This window comes from Trichechus manatus, unplaced genomic scaffold, assembly GCF_000243295.1.
Source record: "Trichechus manatus latirostris isolate Lorelei unplaced genomic scaffold, TriManLat1.0 scaffold00107, whole genome shotgun sequence".
Taxonomy (NCBI): Eukaryota; Metazoa; Chordata; class Mammalia; order Sirenia; family Trichechidae; genus Trichechus; species Trichechus manatus.
The window spans coordinates 5,987,724-5,993,376 of NW_004444043.1; positions in this window are offsets into that span (position 1 = coordinate 5,987,724).

A 5,653-nucleotide genomic window follows, 5' to 3' on the forward strand; every position below is an offset into this window, starting at 1 on the left:
GTGGTTAAGCCCTCTGCTGCTAACCAAGAGGTAGGTGGTTCACATCCACCAGTGACAGTCACCTTCTGTAAAGATCACAGCCTTAGAAACCCTATGGGGAAGTTATACTCTGTCCTATAGGATCACTATGAGTTGGAATCAACTTGATGGCAGTGGGTTTCAGTTTTCGTTTTTTGGTTTTAAAGTGCACCCATCAAAGAGCACCAAGACACACCTGTGATCAAAAACTGTTAAATTCATTAGTCTCCTGTAGCAAGGGGGAACGCACACCAGAACTGTAGGGCATCTCAAAGTAAGGCAGTTAGGAAGGGAATTTACTAGGTTTGGGTGCTACAGTTTGTCATTGGGTGGTTTTAGGGCAGAAGATAATGAGCAAGATCTGGGCAGGAAGTGGTCAGAATTTATTAACTAGGTGGGTTGCTGAACAATCAGTGGTCTTATCTAAAAGATCCAAGTCTATGTAGAGTTACTATTAGTTTAAGTTTGTGGTCTTATCTTGAGCATGGGGTTTGAATGAGCTGGTGTTAAAAGGGTCAGAGCTTCAATAGTTTGTCTTGCATGCCATGGCTTGGTACAGTTTATCTGTTTTGCAAGGTATAGTACAGTTTTGCAAGCTGTGGTTTTGTTTCTCATTACTCAGAACCTCTTTGTGCTTACCTCAATTACCTCAGAACCGAGATAGATGAGTGGACGCTCTATCAGTGACAACAATTTGGGATGACAATAAAAACTGGCTTCAAATTCTAGTAATTTCTAGAAGTCAGTGAAGAGTGACTATACTTACTTTCGGGGTGATCCCCAAATTTCTTATCTGTTTACAAATCACCATAATCCTAAGACTAAAAGGAGGCATTGTGGCATCTGCTAACTAGGGTCAACACACGCCATTAACACAAATTTACTTTTTCATGTTAACTGAGATTCAAACAGTGGGATTACATTAACAATTTAGCTCAAGGGTTAAAAGCAAGACTCTGGAGTCAGATTTGATTCACTTCCCATCTCAGTTATAGGATCTTGGGTAAATTATTTAACACCTCTTAATCAATTTCTTCAGAGTAAAATGGCGTAAATAATAGTATCTGCCTCACAGGGTTATTGTGAGAATTAAATAAGTGAATGCATGTAGTCTGCTTATCTATTGCAAAACTTAGTGGCTTAAAACTACAATTTTCTTTTGCTCATGAGTTTGTGGGTCAGGAAATTGGTAAGAGTTCACCTCTGCTCCACAAAGCATCAGCTGAGTTGATGACACCATCAGTATGTCCTGAAAGAGCCTAGTTTACACAAAGCATGCTAAAAACAAAACAGCAACCCCCTGCTCAACTTTCAGAACAGTAACCACAAGCAGACAGCTGTCAAATATTAACCCTTGCACCGTAACCTTGAGCCCAAAGGTCAGAAAAGGTCTTATTAACATAGTAAAAATCACTCCCCTAGGAGGAGACTTAACAGGATAATGAGACATGCTAACATTATAATGAGGTTAGGACTTGTCGTGGATTGAATTGTGTCCCCCAAAAATATCTGTCAACTTGGCTGCGTTGTGATTCCCAGTATTGTATAATTGTGTACCCTTTTGTAATCTGATGTGATTTCCTTATGTGTTGTAAACTCAATCACTACGATCTAATAAGACGGATTAGTGGCAGTTATACTGATGAGGTATACAAGATTGGATAGTGTCTTAAACCAATCTCTTTTGAGACATAAAAGAGAGAAGCGAGCAGAGACACATGGGAACCTCATACCACCAAGAAAGCAGTGCCGGGAGCAGAGAATGCCCCTTGGACCTGAGGTTCCTGCACAGAGAAGCTCCCAGACCGAAGGACGAATGATGACGTGGACCTTCCTCCAGAGCTGACAAAGAAGGTGTTCCCTTGGAGCTGACGCCCTGAATTTGGACTTGTATCCTACTGGACTGTGAGAGAATAAACTTCTCTTTGTTAAAGCCATCCACTTGTGGTATTTCTGTTAGAGCAGCACTAGATGACTAAGACGGGACTGTACTGTACTTGCATAGTATGTTAGAAAACGTAGAAACCTGTAGTTGTATGATTTGTTAAGCCCTTCCCCTTTCCTCAGAGTATAAAAGATCTGACCTGTGTAACTCAAGGCAGGCAGAATCTGAGGACTGCATTTCTCTCTACCTCAGCTTGCGCACAAGTTGGGAATAAATCCTCTTTTTGTTCCTCCCCCTGGTGTTGTCTTTATTGGAGAAAGTTGAACCAGGTCAAACCCAGAACTTGAACTGGGTAACAGTGATTCCACTGGGGCTGAAGGATCCATTTTCAAGATGGCTCGCTCTCATGACTGGCAAGTTCGTGCTGGCTGTCAGTGGGGAGGTCAACCAGAGCCATCAGATGCATTGATTCCTCTCCACATGGGCCTCTCCTCAGGGCTACTTAGGCTCCCTGACAGTCTGGCAACTGGATTCTAAGAGTACTCATTCCAAGGGGCCTGAGCCAAAGCTGGAAGGCTTCTTTTAACATAACCTTACGTTCCAAAGTGTCATCTCCATGCATTCTATTGGTGAAGCATGTCGTGAAAGCCAATCCAGGTTCAAGGGGAGGAGAATAATCTCTACCTTCCACTGGGCAGAATGATACAGGACTGTGACCATCGTTAATCCACCGCACACGTAAAGTATTTGCCATACTCTGTGAGCTTTTACTATCTTTAGAGTCATTACTGGACAAAACGTAGGCTGCAAGATAGCTTTAGCTTCCTAAAACCAGCATAGGAACATAAAGTAAACGTGTATTTTGATTTCTGAATAGAACTTTTGTCATTTTTGTTAACTCTAAATTTTGCTTCAAGAATGTTCTCCCAGGCTTCTTCAACAGTCATAGCCACTATAGATGGTAATGATAGCTTTCCAGAGATGTTTGAATTCAGCTTCGCTATTACATTTAGTTTAAACATTTTTTAAATAATCATTTGCCTCCAGGTTGCTCAAGAAACACGTTATGAATCATTCCCTGCACTAACTGTCTCTTGCAATGGTTGGCAGGCACATTTTCCCAAACACTAAGTTAAACTCTTTCCTCCCTCCCTGCCCCTACTCAGTGCTCCCAACTTCCATGGAATAAAGGTAGATGATCAGTGAGCTAAGAGCCTGAAAGAGGAGGGTGGTGAGTGTCCAGGCTTGAGAGAATAGACTCAACCTTGCTCTAGAATAGGGGACTTTCTTTTTCTAGCCTTATTTTTGAAAGGGGAAGAGAGAAGATTTGGGGTGACAATAAAAATGTCTTCAAATATTTGTTATTACAGTTGTTATTAGAGGAGCCCTGGTAGCACAACGGTTAAGAGCTCAAGCTGCTAACTGAAAGGTCGGCAGCTCAAATCCACCAGCCACTCCTTGGAAGTCCTATGGGGTAGTTCTACTCTGTCCTATAGGGTCACTACGAGTCGGAGTTCAACTCTACGACAACAGGTTTGGTTTTTTTTTTTTTTTTGGTTGTTGTTAGTTGCCATTGAGTCAGCTCCAACATGTACAACAGAACAAAACGTTGCCTCGTCTTGCACCATCTTCACAATCGTTGGTGTGCTCAAGTCCACTGTTATGGCCCGGCCACTGTGTATTTTGAGTGCCTCTCAACCTAGGGGGCTCATCTTCCAACACAATATCAGACAATATTCTGTTGTGATCCATAGTGTTTTCACTGGCTAATTTTCAGAAGTAGATCGTCAGGCCTTTCTTCCTAGTCTGTCTTAGTCTGAAAGCTCCACTGAAACCTGTCCACCATGGGAGACCCTGCTGGTATTTGAAATACCAGTGGCACAGCTTGCAGCATCATAGCAGCATACAAGCTACCACAGTATGGCAAACTGACAGACTGGTGGTGGTCAAATATCTGAAGTGCTGTCATATAGAAGTAGCAGACTTAACCCAATACGAGAAAAACTTGAATCAGTGCATGGAAGTCATAGGAAAATAGACCTTCATTCAATAGAAATAAACATTTTCTTTCCCTTAGTGCTGATCAAAGATACAACAGTCTGCGTTAGGAAGCAGGACCTTTTATTCCCTGCAGAGGATGTAGCAGGGTCTGGGTATAACTATCAGCAGAAGATGTTTCAGAGAGGATTCCAACACTCTTGTTTAGGGACAGGTTGTTCATATGCTGTCTAAAGGAGCCACACAAATGCAATGAAGCTATATAGGAAATAGACACAGCAGGAGGTGACACCAATTAGTTTAGGGGTGTAGGAAAGTTGATGCACAAGGTATAGCATTTTAAAGCAGAAGAAAAGTAGATGATTCTCTTAAGAACCCTTGAACTTGGCTGTATTTATGCAGTACCTACAAAACTGTCTTGGGCTAGCCAGGCAGAGAAGAGCCTGTATTGGCATGTTAATGGGAGTGCTTGTGAGATTCGGCTGTGAAAGGGCTTTAGTCACTCACCAAATCTGTTGCCTTTGAGTAGATTCCAACTCATAGCGACCCTATAGTCAGGAGAGGCAGTCACAACACAGGAGATCACCATCTCTACATAGATCATTCTTACAGGGAGAGTGTCTTACCTTTATAGGGAGGATAATTAGATCTTAATTATGAGGTCACCGTTGATCTACGTGCAATAATTCAAAATTATTATACAAGGACACAAACATCTGCCATTAACCGGCCTTAATGGTACTTTTGTGCAAAAGAAAAATCATCCCTAGTCTCTTCTATCCTACTGAATAACTTTACAAATACTGTTTACTCACTTAGTGTAAGCAAGTGATGTTTACATTCAATCCAGATAATTTCTTTAATTTACAAGGGTCAACAGTTTACAGTCAGTATTTAAAACAGCCCAATGTGTGTTTGGGGGATGAGGGAGAAGAACCAGCACTGTTTTTTGATTTGTTTATTCCATGAAAGTTTTGTTTTATTTTGTCTTTTATTTGTAGGCTGTTGTATAATAACCTGAATATAAAGACAAGTCAACTAAGAGAAAAAAAAATTATCTCCAAGCATGTAAGAATTCTCAAAACCTTTGTCAAGGAAAAGACTTAACAGCAGGTGGTGCCCTCGCTCACTACTCTGAAAAAATGAAATGTAACTTAGTTTCCTTGCCATTATCCTGAAGAAATTCAAATACAGGTTATACATGCAGTGAATGTTTTCCAATATACAACCATCCACATCTGAAACATTAAATAAGGGATTAGGAGATCCTCGATTTAGAAAGTGGGGGTGAACAGGAAGTGTGGGAGATAGATTGCAGAAGCTTCAAAGCCACGGCTAAAATAAGCCAAGATCGAGATTTCAGAATCTCCAACTGAATAACAAAAGGAGTTGGAGAACAAGTAGATGGTCCCTCTTCCGCACTTTCTTGAATGTCTGAATTTCCTTTTCCAAGGATCAAAGGGCCCAGGTAGGAATGAGAGAGGGAGAGTGGTTGCCTAAATCCTAAATTTTAAATCTAAATCCTTCCCCAGAGCCTAGAAAAAGTCAAACTTTTCTCAGGCTCCCAATATCCAAGAGGCCCCAACCAAAGTTTGTTATTAATTGCCATTGAGTCAATTCCAACTCATGGCGATGCCACGTGTTGCAGAGTAACACTGCTCCATAGGGTTTTTATTTTTTTATTTTTTTTTTATTGTACTTCAGCTGAAGACTTACAGAACAAATAGTTTCTCATGAAATAATAGTACACAT